Raw genomic sequence first — 14,383 nt, 5'->3', positions numbered from 1 at the left:
GTAAAATGAATATATGTGCTGTAAGAAGCATAACGGTAATTGCAGTATCCTACAAAAATGACATCTCTCTCTGGTGATCTGCCCCCTTATGCCATCAAGACAACCTGCCTGCACAGAGTTTGTTTCTTTTTAAGACTGTTCAGCTTGCAAATGCTTCTGAATCTCTTTGGAAGCTTGGCGAGTGAATAATGAAAAGAGATGGTTAATTGATTCATTTGCAAGAAGCAACTGTGACCCAGCTTGGTCCCACGTAAGAATTCTGGGGACGCAAACTGATATGGTAACTTAGTTAAGTGGAGATAGGAAGTAACCTAGACTGTGTTCGTATGGAGGGGCCTGTTTTTCCTACTACAAACAGACTTTCCCTGCAGGCTTTTGCAATTTTTGCAAATGATAATCCATTAGACTAAAACTTTCTTGTCAGTGTTTGCTGTCTGTTGGTTAACTCGTTTCAGGCATGCTAAGAGCTTAAAAGGCATATCGTCCTTCACATGCAGGTTTAAAAATTTACAGCACCTACCTAGCAGCCTCCCCCTTCCAAAACGTGAAAGGATTCAGAGGAGATGGCTTGGTGGGCAGGTTTTGCAGGCTGGATGAAAGAGAGGATGAGGTTTATGCTTCGCAGGTCGGCTGAGAAGATGGGGAGAGACTTGGATTGCACTTACAGGGGTTATTTGTGTTGGGAGTCTGAGGTTTGATATTGCAGCACAGCCTGCTTTTAGGTAAACTGCCCCTGTTTAGAAGCTTTTCTAAGTGGATGGTTGTTAAAAGTAGAATAAGCTTTTTTTTTTTATTATTATAGAGTGACATAGCAGATGACAGAAGATAAAGACCAACTGGCCCACGCAGTCTGCCAGCTTGCTTTCTCTCTGATTCTCTAAAGCTTTGAGCCAGATGAGCATATAAATTCCTCTTCTTAAACCAATCCCTTTTGTTCTCAGCCTCTCAAACTTTTTCCTACCACTGCCCTCTGTACCTGGCCCAAGTATGTCTACCTTCTGTTACGGCCTTGGTTTCTACCATCTCCACCGCTAGGTGATTCCAGCCTTCTTTGGAGGTACGACCCTTGTTCACAACTACCTGGGGGATTTTTTTTTTTTTTTTTCTGGCCGTTGCAGCAACAGTCCTGTGCTTAGGGCTAAGCATCAAAATTGCATTCATGGGGCCTCATCTGGACCCTTCTCCCTACCCTTCCACCCCCACCCCTCCAGGTTTATAAACTCTTCCTCTGCAGCCCCTGTTGACCTGGGGATCAGACGTCTGGGCTCTGAGATGGAACTGGGGACCCTCCTGCGTGTCAGCACACAGCACTGCCGCCGTTGGACCTGTTTGTAAATTGTTATTTTTAAGCAACATGAGCAAGTGTGTTTCTTGAAATATGGAAACCGGTTGTAAAAGGAGCGGGCCTGTCAAATAGTACAGAGGCACGACACTTTTAGAAGCAGAAGAATAGAGCTGTTACCAGAACAAAACATGCCAATTAACTTATTACCCTGGACTTGGTTTCTTTCTAATCCACTGAAAGTAAAGCTCACAGCATTGGAATAATGTTTTGTGTGGTGAATCCGGACTGAGAATCTGCTCCACCGGGCGGCTGGTGGAGCAGACTCTGACTGTGCTTGGAAGTGAGACCGTGAATAGCTGATGTCATAGTAATGTAAAAATGAGCGTTTACATCATCACTATAGTGCTCTCTCTATCTCTCAAGCACCTGCCCTCCCTTTCAGATTCAAGCTCTCTCTCTCTCTCTCTCTCTCTCTCTCAAGCACCTGCCCTCCCTTTCAGATTCAAGCTGCCATGCTAGAGCACTTTGCTCACAGTACCACTCAGTGCAAGATAGTAATACAAGAAATACACCTTCACGCAGTGCATCAGCTGTGCTCCATGGTTCTCTCCTGAGCACGCAGAGTAATCGTGGCCGGATTTGGACGCAGCCAGCCTCTGCAAGTCTTTCACAGGCCTGCTTTAGTGGATGGGGAAGGGATTTCATTGTACGTTCAGAGAGGGACCTTTCCCCCAACCTGCTTGTAGACTCTGGGTCAATCCTCCAGGTCTTAGTAAAACCATCTAATCTAGCTATTTACCTGGTAAAACAATGTTTCATGCCTTGTCGAGAAAAGAGAGAAGAAAGTTGCATTCTGCACTTGGTTACTGAGGTCAGTTACTTGTTGGAAAGTTTTAGAGCCCGGTTCCTTCCGGCTAAACAGAATGTGCAAGAGGTGCAGGTGGATCAGTAATTTATAGATTTAGTGCCGTTCGAACCCTTCCTTGGTGTGGTGCAGATTCCAGGAGGGATTCAGCATCTCCAGGAAATCGGACGAGCTTCCCAGAACGTCACTCTGGCTACCTACTTAATGCCAGAGCTTGCCCCGGCTGCACTGCAGCTTCGCACGGTGATTCCTCTGTCCATTGCTGTGACAGAGAGGAAGTTCTAGTGCACCCTGAGAAGAGCAGATCACGTGAAATGCTGCTCTGCTGCCAGCCCGGGGGGTGATCTCATGCTGTCCGGTCAGTTGGCTTGGAGCAAAATGTGAAATTTCATAATAATTACAAAGGAATCTCAGACTTTGGATTCTGTTGCCTGTTTTTATAATAAATAACTAAGCTGCGTGTGTGCGCACAGCCGCGCACAACTTTTCTACCCCCCCACGCAGTAAGACCAGCAGGGCTAGGTGGAGCTCATCCCACCACGGCCTGAAGTACAGACGAGACCCCCTAGGGTCTGGGTGCCCTGGAGTATTAAGAACTTGAGAGAATAGCCCTTGCTCTATGCTGATCTCACAATGCACGGTGCACGATGCACTAGGAAGTGCTAGCCCCGCAAATGTTTAATATCGCGGGACCTGCACGGAGAAGGTAGAAGAACAGGCTTCGGTACCAGAAGCATCGATTGGCAACTCTCCAACAGCCATGCAGCGCAGTGAGAGAGGCTCCTGGCAAAAGAAAGAAGGGGCCTTCCTTGTGTATGTGCACGAATGGGAGCTTGCCTGAGTGGGGGGTGTGAATGAATTGGGTGCCTGCTTGGGGGTCTGTGTTTGTGAGATGAATGGGTTCCCGTCTGGGGGGGTCTCTGGGAGCTTGCCTGGGTGTGGTGTGAGAGAGTGAGAGCCTGTGTGTGAGAGAGTATTTGAGAGAGAGAGCATGTGAGAATGAGTGCCTGGGTGTGTGTGTGAGGGTGAGAGCCTGTGTGTGTGAGTATTTGAGAGAGAGCATGTGAGAATGAGAGCCTGAGTGTGTGTTTGAAGGAGGAAGGGAAGAAGGACAGGTAGAGAGAGAAGAAACAGAGAAAAAATAAATCCTATAAAAGGAATTGGGGGAAAAGACCGAGAAAGGGAACGTGGAAAAAAAGAAGCTTGGGGACCACCTGATTAGAGAAATAAGATCAGGCAGCAAAGGTTAAAAAAAAAATTATTTTGAATTTTTAGTGATTGGCATATGTTATCTTTCTTCAGAGTCTGGTTTCTCGGGCTTTCCATTTTATTTTTTCTAATTTGTAGTCCCTTATTTTGTATTGGGTATGGATCTGTCTGTGTCCTGCATGTGTGACTGAGATGCAGTATGTCTACTGGCATGCAGTTTCTCTGTGGGGCTCTGGAGCAGTAGGGTGGTGTATTAGTGTTCTAGGGCATGGTATAATAATTACATTGTTGCCATGTCATAGATAAGGCTGCTGCTGTTTGAGACCTGATATACCACTGGTATGGTATGGCAAGGTTCTAGGTGTCTTTTTTTTTTTTTTTAACAGGGGTTTGTGTTACTTCTCAAAGTATTTGGCAGTGAAGGGTTTGCAGTTATTGAGATGAGTGTGTGTGTGTGGAAGAGGAGTATTGAATGAGTATTGTATTTGTGAGAGTGAGCGTGTATATGTGAGAGAGTATGAGAGTGAATATGCAAGTGTATGTGAGAGAGTTTGTGTGCATGCTGCTTCAATGTTCCCTCTAAGGATTGGGTTGCTGTGAGCATAAAATTGATAGGCTTTTTGCATCTAAGAAAGTAGTGCTCACGAGGTAATGAAACCAAAAATGTTTGCTCATCTTATCCGCCATCATCTATAGTGTTACTAGGGAATTTAGTTCTTTGCCATTAAGTCATTGTACTTTATGGGTTTAAACTGTTGACTTTGCGAAAACAATCTGTTTCTTGTATCCTTTGTCCCATAGTGCCAGAAATGCCTGCCTCTTGGTCCTTAGTGACCTCCACTAGGCTGCAGAAGAGACCCTTCCTTTTCAGCCACTGGTAGTCGTCATTGTTGTTGGTATAGGGGTAGAAATGGGCTAAGAGTGGAGAAAGACCTGCTACAGAAAAAAAGTGCCCGTTTTTACTCCGGTACTGCTCGCAGCTCCCCCTGCAGCCTATTGGCTGGCTGTGGAATATCAGACCAATGGGCTGCAGGGGCGGGCAGGCGCTGCACTTCTGTCTCCCAGTTACTGCTCTCATCTCCGCCTGCAGCCTATTGGCTGGCTGTGGAATATCTGACCAGTGGGCTGCAGGGGCGGGCAGACGCACTTCTGTCTCCCCCTGCAGCCTATTGGCTGGCTGTGGAATATCTGACCAGTGGGCTGCAGGGGCGGGCAGATGCACTTCTGTCTCCCCCTGCAGCCTATTGGCTGGCTGCAGAATGTCTGACGAATAGCAGAGAGCAGCAGCAGCAGTGTGGGACAGACAGACTTCCAGAGGCTGCTGGAAATGCGCATCGCTGCTGATAGAGGGACTAGGGAAGGGAAAGAGGGGCTGAGAGAACCCCTGGGAGATGGAGTGAGGAGGTAAGGTCATGCAGGCTGGGAGATGGGTAGATCGGGGAAGAGCGAATACTGCTGAGAGGGTCTGGGAGAAGAACTGAAAGAAGGAATTCTGGCAGGGAGAGGAGCCGACGCAGTGATGGGAAGAGGGGGATACAAGCCGGGAGAGAGGATCAGAGCTGGGCTGAGCGGTTTCGGTGAACGGAACTTAAGAAGAAGCGAGAGGTGAAGAGGACCCTTTAAGGAGTAAGGGGGAAGGGGTCTGCTAAAGGAGTGTAAACCAAGAGAGAGGCTTATGCTAGCAGGAAGAGGTGAGGAGGGAGGTGGACGTGAGACGTGGAGGAAGATGAGGGGCCCCCGACTTTTATGGTTTGGGGAACAAATGAACATGGGGGTAACTTGCTGAGGCGGCTTTTACCACCCTTGATCACTAACGGGCCGATACAGTACAGTGCGCTCCGGTGGAGCACAGTGTTACCCCGCGTTTGGACGCGCGTTTTCGATGCGCTAGCTTTACCCTTATTCAGTAAGGGGTAATAGCGCGTCGAAAATGCGTGTCCAACCCCCCCCCCCCCCCCCCCCCAAAACTAATAGCGCCCACAACATGCAAATGCATGTTGTGGGCGCTATTAGTTATTCCCGCACGATACAGAAAGTAAAATGTGCAGCTAAGCCGCACATTTTATTTTCAGAAATTAGCGTCTACCCAAAGGCTGGCGTTAATTTCTGCCGGCACCGGGGAAGTGCACAGAAAAGCAGTAAAAACTGCTTTTCTGTACATCCTCCGACTTAATATCATGGCGATATTAAGTCGGAGGTCCTAAAAGTTTAAAATAATTAAAAAAAAAAAAAATTTAAAATCGGCCTGTAGCTCGCGGGTTGAAAACCGGACGCTCAATTTTGCCGGTTTCCAAACCTGGCTGTCAGCGGGTTTGAGAACCGACGCCGGCAAAATTGAGCGTCGGCTGTCAAACTCGCTGACAGCCGCCGCTCCTGTCAAAAAAGAGGCGCTAGGGACGAGCTAGTGTCCTTAGCGCCTCCTTCTACTGCGGGCCCTAATTTGCATAGGCCGCCCTCCTGAATCGCGCGCCCAGGAGAGTGGGCGTTCTCCCGCGCGTTTTTCTGAATCGGCCTGTAAGCCTGATAATTTTGATGTGGCTCCATCATTGCTCTCTGCTTCCATGGCAAGGGTTAATGGAAATTGGATTCGGAGGGCATCCGAGGGCCCTGACTTTTATGGTCTGGTAGACTGATAAGCAGGAGGGTAACCTGCACCATGCAGGAGATACTGGCATCAGGCTAAGCTTGCTGGGCGGACTGGGTGGGTCCTTTTCTGCCGTCGTTTTTATGGTAAGCTGGGGATAGGAAGAGAGAGGCACGTGGTGATAAAAAAATAAATGAGGAAGACCCAAAAAATAAGCTTTAAAAGAAAAAGCAATGAGGCAGAAAGGAAAGCGAGAAAGGTGAGGAGGTCTGTGCTAGCTGGGGGCGGCCAGGTGTTATCTGGATCTTTTCTTCCAGCCCTGCAGCCTCCAGGATGGGGCTGCAGGGCTGTGGATGGGGGAGGAGGGTGTGGGGGCCTCTCATTCAGTTTACAGCCACAGTCAGGGCGTGAATTGAGGCGAGCGTTGTTTCCCTTGTTCACAAATAAAACCCCCTCTGTTATCCCCCCAAGAGACAGCAGTTATCTCGGGGGTTTCCAGATCGAGAGCAGCTGTGGCCCTGGAGCTTTGGGGAGATTGTGACTGCCGATCCGGAGGCGGTGGTGTCTTGTTTTGGACTCTGCAGGCATGGGACTGGCTCTGGCCTGGAACTTGAGTGCTGCTGGGGGGTGAGAGACTAGAGCAGGCCCAGGAAGTGATCCAGGCCTGTGGAAGAGGGGGGCATCACAAATGGGAAAGGTGAGCTGAGCCCGACTGCTGATGGGGGCATGGGAGTCAGTGAAGGGACCGAGTGAACCAAGCCTGCAGAGGAGGGGTGAGGAGGAGCCATCTGTGGGAGTGGGAGGGGAAGAGAGGACAAGTCAGTGGAAATGAGAAGAGGATGCAGGGAATGGAGCAGGAAGGGGGGTATTAAACCCCTCCCCCAGTATAAAATTCCCAGTATGCCCGTGCAGAAGGGGAGAGTTAAGGGAGTGAGGAGTGGCGGGAGGAAGAGGAGAATGAGAGAAAAGGGTGGGGATTGAGAGAGAGAGGTGGTGACAGGTGAGGGTGGAGTTGGGGAAATGGATCGGCTGTTGAGGGGGGGAGGAGTCGGGAAGGAGAATGTCTTTTGTTTTGGCCACAGTACCTGCTCCTCGCTGGACATTTAAATCCGGGCTGCTCAGTCACACTCGTGTTGCTGGGGGCTCTGTAATTTGTGTTGAGTTCAGCATCCCCAATCATTTTCAAAAGTTGGCTCTCGAAAGACAAAACTACTGGCCATCTAGATAGAGAGAGACCAATGGGGCAGAGCCGGTGAGGAGCTAGCAAAAGGAGCGTCTTGCCTTACAAATCTTGTAGACTCTTTTGAAGGGGTTACCAAATGTGTGAGCCAGTTGATAAAGTGTTTTTGGATTTTGAGAAGGGGTTTGACAAACTCCCTCTTGGTTGGGGAAAGGTAGGGAAGAGTGAGTTGATCCAATTCAGAGTCGTTAGATCACAAGTCGACTTTCAAGCCGCTACGATACGGTGCATTAGGCCGCGCGTCTGTTACCCCTTATACAGTAAGGGGTTTAGTGCGTCGAAAACACATGGCCAACCACCCACCCCCTGAAAACTAACCATGCTCAGCAAATGTATGTTCATTAAGTCGGAGGAACCAAAACTTAAAAAAAAAAAAAAATTTTTTTAAGCAAAAAAAAATCTTCCCAACCACCGGTCAGCGGTTAGCAAAACGGACATTCAGTTTTACTGGCATCTGTTTTCCTAACCCGTGGCTGTCGGCAGGTTCGGAAACCGACACTGGTAAAATAGAGCAACGGTTGTCGGACTCGCTGACAGCCGCCTCTACCGCTAATAAGGACAGGCTAGGGTCGCGCTACTGTCCCTGGCGCCTCCTTATTAGCGCACCACCTCATTTAAATACAGATCCGCGTGCCCAGGAGAGGTGGCTGGGCGCGCGTCGGGAGAGCGGGCGCTCAACGCGGAGCGCCCGCTCTCCCGCGTTTCTTTCTGTATCGGCCTGTGTGTGAGAATGGGGGATTCTCCATCTTAAATTGCAGATCGAATTTAATGTGGACGAGTGCAAACTGGTGCCTGCAAGGAAGAAGAATCTCCGCTGTAAGTCCCCGATGTTGGGCTCCGTACCAGGTGTCCCCACCCAGGAATAAGGTCTTGGAATCAGTACTTAGAAACCCTCAGCCCGGTGCTCGGTGGTGGTTTTTAAAAACAAACAAAGGAGTGGAAAATAAAATGGTGGACATGGTCCGTGCAAGGTGCGGGTGCAGTTCTGGTCTCGCCGCGTCTCGGAACAGATGCAGCAGGACTAGAATAGGTACGGAGAAGAGGAACCAAGGTGATGATAAGGGATGTTGCAGCTCCCCTGTGAGGAAAGACTGAGGAGGAGGTAATAGACTCCATGAAGCTGATAGGTCGCACTTTGAAAATTAAAAAAAAAGTTTTGGTTTTTTTTCGTTCAGCGTGCAATCAAACTGTGGAATCAGGATGTGAGGAAAGCAGCTAGCGCTAGCTTGGTTTAAAAAAGGTTGTAGACCATTTCCTGGAGGAAGCGGCCGTAAGCTGCTGTTAGCCATGCGGACTTGAGAAAGCCACTGCATATCCCTGGGCTCCTGCTGGGTACTTGTGGCCCGCAGAGAGGCTGCTGGGCTTGATGGACCCGTGGGCTTCTCTTAGTTCTCAATAACGTTTGCCCAGTAACTGCCCTCGCCTGAGACGCGATCTCGCCGCAGAGTTCCTCTAGGCACCCGCATTTTGGCTTGGGTGGGTAGCGGGGGGGGGGGGGGGGGAAGGTGCCTGCAGGGAGGGGGGTGGTAGAGATGGTGCAAGGCTGCATGCGATCTGGCACCTTTTACTGTCCCGGTGACCAGCTGGTCTCATATACTAGTTCCTTGCTAGTCCAGCAAAGGGATAACCCAAGGCGGCATGCAGCAGAAGTCATAGAATATAAATCTCAATGTTCACTTAGCAATAGCAAACTAAATACAACAGGACACAAACAGTGATCCATCAATGAAACGCTGAAAAGTCCCCTCCCAGTCACAGCCCTCCCAGCCAAATATCAAGGGATCCCCGTTTGCTTCCAGGGCACTTCACTTTGTCGCATCTGTTAAATGGAAGACCTCTCAATTTGCAAGGCTTTACTAATAGCTCTTTAGCACTTTGCCAATACATTTGCATATTTTATCACATTCTCTGATACTCCTAAATGTTTTAATAAGCACCTGTGAGCCGGTGTCAATATTCTGGATAAATCCGAGTATATAGGATTATACTACTATTACTCCTCCTCCTCTAATTATTACTACTCCTCCTCTTCTCAGTGCCCTTTGTCATGGTCTTAAACACCCACCTCTCACCCCTGGCTGGATATATTCCACTGAATCATGCTGAGTCCCCGCTGTTCCCCATCAGATATTTCATTATTTTAAAATCCGTGGATATGCATCTTAGGTTGTCAATTACTTGGGGTATTTGTTGTGATTTATACTATATTAAGAACATAAGAACATGCCTATACTGGGTCAGACCAAGGGTCCATCAAGCCCAGCATCTTGTTTTCAAACAGTGGCCAATCCAGGCCATAAGAACCTGGCAAGTACCCAAAAACTAAGTCTATTCCATGTAACCATTGCTAATGGCAGTGGCTATTCTCTAAGTCAACTTGATTAATAGCCATTAATGGACTTCTCCTCCAAGAACTTATCCAATCCTTTTTTAAACACAGCTATACTAACTGCACTAACCACATCCCCTGGCAACAAATTCCAGAGTTTAATTGTGCGTTGAGTAAAAAAGAACTTTCTCCGATTAGTTTTAAATGTGCCCCATGCTAACTTCATGGAGTGCCCCCTAGTCTTTCTATTATCCGAAAGAGTAAATAACTGATTCACATTAACCCATTTTAGACCTCTCATGATTTTAAACACCGCTATCATATCCCCCCTCAGCCGTCTCTTCTCCAAGCTGAAAAGTCCTAACCTCTTTAGTCTTTCCTCACAGGGGAGCTGTTCCATTCCCCTTATCATTTTGGTTGCCCTTCTCTGTACCTTCTCCATCGCAATTATATCTTTTTTGAGATGCGGCGACCAGAATTGTACACAGTATTCAAGGTGCGGTCTCACCATGGAGCGATACAGAGGCATTATGACAATTTCTGTTTTATTCACCATTCCCTTTCTAATAATTCCTAACATTCTGTTTGCTTTTTTGACTGCCGCAGCACACTGAACCGACTATTTCAATGTGTTATCCACTATGACGCCTAGATCTCTTTCTTGGGTGGTAGCACCTAATATGGAACCTAACATTGTGTAATTATAGCATGGGTTATTTTTCCCTATATGCATCACCTTGCACTTATCCACATTAAATTTCATCTGCCATTTTGATGGCCAATTTTCCAGTCTCACAAGTTCTTCCTGCAATTTATTTATTTATTTTATTTATTATTTTTATATACCGACATTCGATCTCAATTGAGATATCACACCAGTTTATATTCAGGTACTGTAGGTATTTCTCTACCTACAGTACCTGAATTGTAAGCCCCAGAGGGCTTACAATCTAAGTTTTTATACCTGAGGCAATGGTCACAAGGTGCGACAGCAGGACTTTGAACCCTGGTCTCCTGGTTCATAGTCCATTGCTCTAACCACTAGGCTATTCCTCCTCCCTATCACAATTTATCACAATCTGCTTTTGATTTAACTACTATGAACAATTTTGTATCATCTGCAAATTTGATTACCTCACTTTTCGTATTCCTTTCCAGATCATTTATATAGATATTGAAAAGTACGGGTCCCAATACAGATCCCTGAGGCACTCCACTGTCCACTCCCTTCCACTGAGAAAATTGTCCATTTAATCCTACTCTCTGTTTCCTGTCTTTTAACCAGTTTGTAATCCACAAAAGGACATCGCCTCCTATCCCATGACTCTTTAGTTTTCTTAGAAGCCTCTCATGAGGGACTTTGTCAAACGCCTTCTGAAAATCCAAATACACTAATCTACTGGTTCACCTTTATCCATGTTTATTAACCCCTTCAAAAAAGTGAAGCAGATTTGTGAGGCAAGACTTCCCTTGGGTAAATCCATGTTGACTGTGTTCCATTAAACCATGTCTTTCTATATGTTCTGTGATTTTGATCTTTAGAATAGTTTCCACTATTTTTCCAGGCACTGAAGTCAGGCTCACTGGTCTATAGTTTCCAGGATCACCCCTGGAGCCCTTTTTAAATATTGGGGTTACATTGGCAACTCTCCAGTCTTCAGGTACAATAGATGATTTTAATGATAGGTTACAAATTTTAACTAATAGATCAGAAATTTCATTTTTTAGTTCCTTCAGTACCCTAGGATGCATACCATTTTTGCTATTGTATTTTGCTGTTTGCTATGCTCTATATTTATGATGTATTTTATATATTGTATGCTTTTGATATTATGTAACCCACATAGAGTAGGGGTTTACTGTAAAACATGCGACCTAACCAGATTTAGATGAGATTAAACACCGGCGCATGCTGGCATTGGTTTGAAAAATCTGCTTTTAGTAGATACAGAAACATCTCCTGCGCACGTGATGTCTTCCACGTGTGCCTAGAAGCCGTCTTTCCTGTTGGAAGCTGCATCCTGTAAAATGGGGTACGCAGTGAGTCAGTGGCGGGGATGGGGTTTGAGCCGATGAGGTTCTTAAGATTCCCAGCCGTGTCCTCCGACTTGTATTTCCGCCTCTGTCCTGCGTCCTTAATAAAAAGGTTGGAATATATGTTTTTTCCTTGACTTCCCTTGCATGCTGGCGGTCTTTTTTTTTTTTATGTATGCGATCATTGTGTTTGGGCATTATTTATTTTTTTTTTTGTTTGTTTTGGGTTATTTATTTTTACAGCAGACCTCTTTAATGAAACTGGATATGGCATTTTTTTTTTTTTCTTTTCCCTGGGAAAATATTTATTACATTAAAAACTTGTTTTAGCTGGCATGAGCTGCTCATGGGATCTCGTCCAGTACAGTACCACTCTTTCTCTGGAACTGGTGTTTTTCAAGGAAATTGTCAGCCTAAAATTAGGCTGATTAAATAAGAGTGAGACGTTTGTACTTCTGCAGTTCTAGGGTTTTGGAGAATCTCTTGTTAGTTTGCAAAAAACCCCGTGGAACTTTAAGGGAAAGGGGGAGCGTTCGTGCAAGCTCTCGCTCTTAAGCTCTTCCTGCCCAAGCAAACTGGGCGGTAAAATCTAGGTCGCTTCAAAGTCACATAAGGTGACGGAGGTAAGGGCAGCGTTGCAAGAACGAGAGTGGCCACCGCGGCTGCGTCCTCCAAGCTGCAAACAGGTTTTTCAGCATTTTTAGACAGGCACAGGGGAAGTCGGAGGTTCTGCTTCATGCTGCACACCCGTCCTTCCCATGCAGGCTGGAGAGAGACATTTTAGGGGAAGGGGGGGGGGTGGTTTAGAAACCTTCATTATTCTCTTCCGCTGCGAGGCAGGAGTGTCTCCTTTACACCAGGATACCTAAAGGCCGGCAGAATGTGGGATGCCTTTTGTGTTAAAGACACACAGTATAAAAGAATGAATTATTCATGGCGGGGGGGGGGGGGGGGGGAGGGAAAGTCTGGCTTTATTTTCACTGCTCCCCAAATCCTGCACTTTCAGAAAGGAAGAAGGTCTTCAGTTTGTTTGCAGGCGCAAGCAACGACACGCCTTGGTCTGCAGGTGGAAGCGTAGGCCGTGCGGGCTCTTTCTGCCCTCCTGCCTCTGTCCAGTCTGCCCGTCCGTCTTTGCAGTTCGCGCCACTCCATGATAAGATCCTCCGTGTTTGTCCTCTCCACTACCTCCTTTGGGAGGCTGTTCCATGCATCCACTACCTTCACCGTAAAGAAATGCTTGCTCTTCGTTTTTATTTATGTATTTATAAAATGTGTATCCCATCTATCTGAAATACTAGGCAGGTTTCAATAAAACATTCATAAAACTCGTGTCTCTCGTTCCAGAGCCTCCTTTCCATTAAAAGAGATTTGCCTCTTTTGCATGGAAACTTTGGAGATATTTAAATGTTTCTGTCATGTCTCCTGTGTTCTGCCTTTGCTCTAAGGTGTATAAATGTTTGTCTCTTAAGTCTGTCCCCATAATGCTTGGGAACAAAGACCACAGATCATTTTAGTAGCCACCCTCTGGATCAACTCCAACCAGAACTGTACGCCGTAGGCCAAATCAGGTCTCATCAAGGACCCATGCAGGGGCAATCTCGCTTCTTGCTGACCAGTCCTTTCCTTGTGCAGCTTAAGCATCTTTCTGGCTTTTGCCATCGCCTTAACTACCTGTTTGGTCACCTTGAGACCACAGATATTTATTTATTTTTAACTTTTCTATACCAACGTTCCTGTAAAAGATACAAATCACATCGGTTTACAATGTAACTCCAAAATTCGCTCAGGGGCGATACAAAGAACAAAGATATAATCAGATCCTGTTCTTCTTTCATGCTTAGAAGAATTTTGCCCCTTATTTGCAGCCTAACAGGCCCGATGCAATACCCAACCCGCGATTGGATGCGCATCCATAAATCCCCGATGCAAAATGGGGGTTAGCGCTTCCAATCGCACGCATCACATGCAAATGTATGTTGATGAGGCTATTATCTATTAAAATGCACCCGACTCGCACATCTTTACGCGCCAAAATTAATGCCTGCCCCGGAGCAGGTGTTAATTTTGGAGGAGCCAAAAAAAGTGTACAGAAAATGCTGCTTTTCTGTACCTCCTCCAGCTTAATAACGTGACGATATTAAGTTGGAGGAACAAAAAAAAATTAGAAATGGCCCCCCCCCCCCCCCAAAAGAAAGTTTTTTTTTTAAAGGTGCCGACGGTCAGGTTAGGAAAAGGGACACTCTAAAATTGAGCACCCATTTCCTAACAGGCTGCTGGCTCCTCTCCCGGGTATGCAAGTTCCCCTAGCGCCTCCCTTTTTACCGCAGCAGCTCATTTACATTTTGCGTTGGGCGCCCCGGAGAGGTGGATTTGGCGCGCTTTAAGAGAGCGGGTGCTCGATCACGAGTGCCCGTTTTAACGCGCACGATACTGCATCGGCCCGTAAATGCACGGCACTGCATAATTTTTTTTTTTAAAGTAATAAATCATAGCTGCCCGACTGTAGACCATTCCTCGAGCTTCGCTAGATCCCGCCTCATGCTTCCCACGCGTTCTTGTTGCAGGTTTTGGTATCATCTGTAAAAAGGTAAACCATCTTGATAATCAGTCTGCAACAGCACTTACAGAAATGTGGAAAAGAACCAGTGCAAGGACTTAATCCCTGCAGCACGTGGCTAGTAGCGCCCCTCTCGTCAAAGTGAACGCCATTTACCACTACCCTTCGTTGTGTCTCACTCAGCCAGTTTCTAACCAAGGACTCTCACTGTGTCAAAGGCCTTACTAAAATCCAAGTACTCTCCCCTGATCTCACTCTGCGGTCACCCAATCAAAGACAT

At 46.9% G+C, this 14,383-nt stretch overlaps 1 protein-coding gene across 3 annotated transcripts in view; it reads left to right on the top strand.

The window, feature by feature from the left end:
* Positions 1 to 14,383, top strand: part of GNAS (GNAS complex locus) — a 290,919-nt gene that overhangs the window by 245,132 nt on the left and 31,404 nt on the right. The gene's annotated exons all lie outside the window — the stretch shown is intronic.

Source organism: Rhinatrema bivittatum, chromosome 8, assembly GCF_901001135.1.
Source record: "Rhinatrema bivittatum chromosome 8, aRhiBiv1.1, whole genome shotgun sequence".
In the NCBI taxonomy this organism is placed as follows: Eukaryota; Metazoa; Chordata; class Amphibia; order Gymnophiona; family Rhinatrematidae; genus Rhinatrema; species Rhinatrema bivittatum.
Note: the sequence above shows the minus strand (reverse complement) of the source record. Positions and strands in the feature narration are given on the sequence as shown.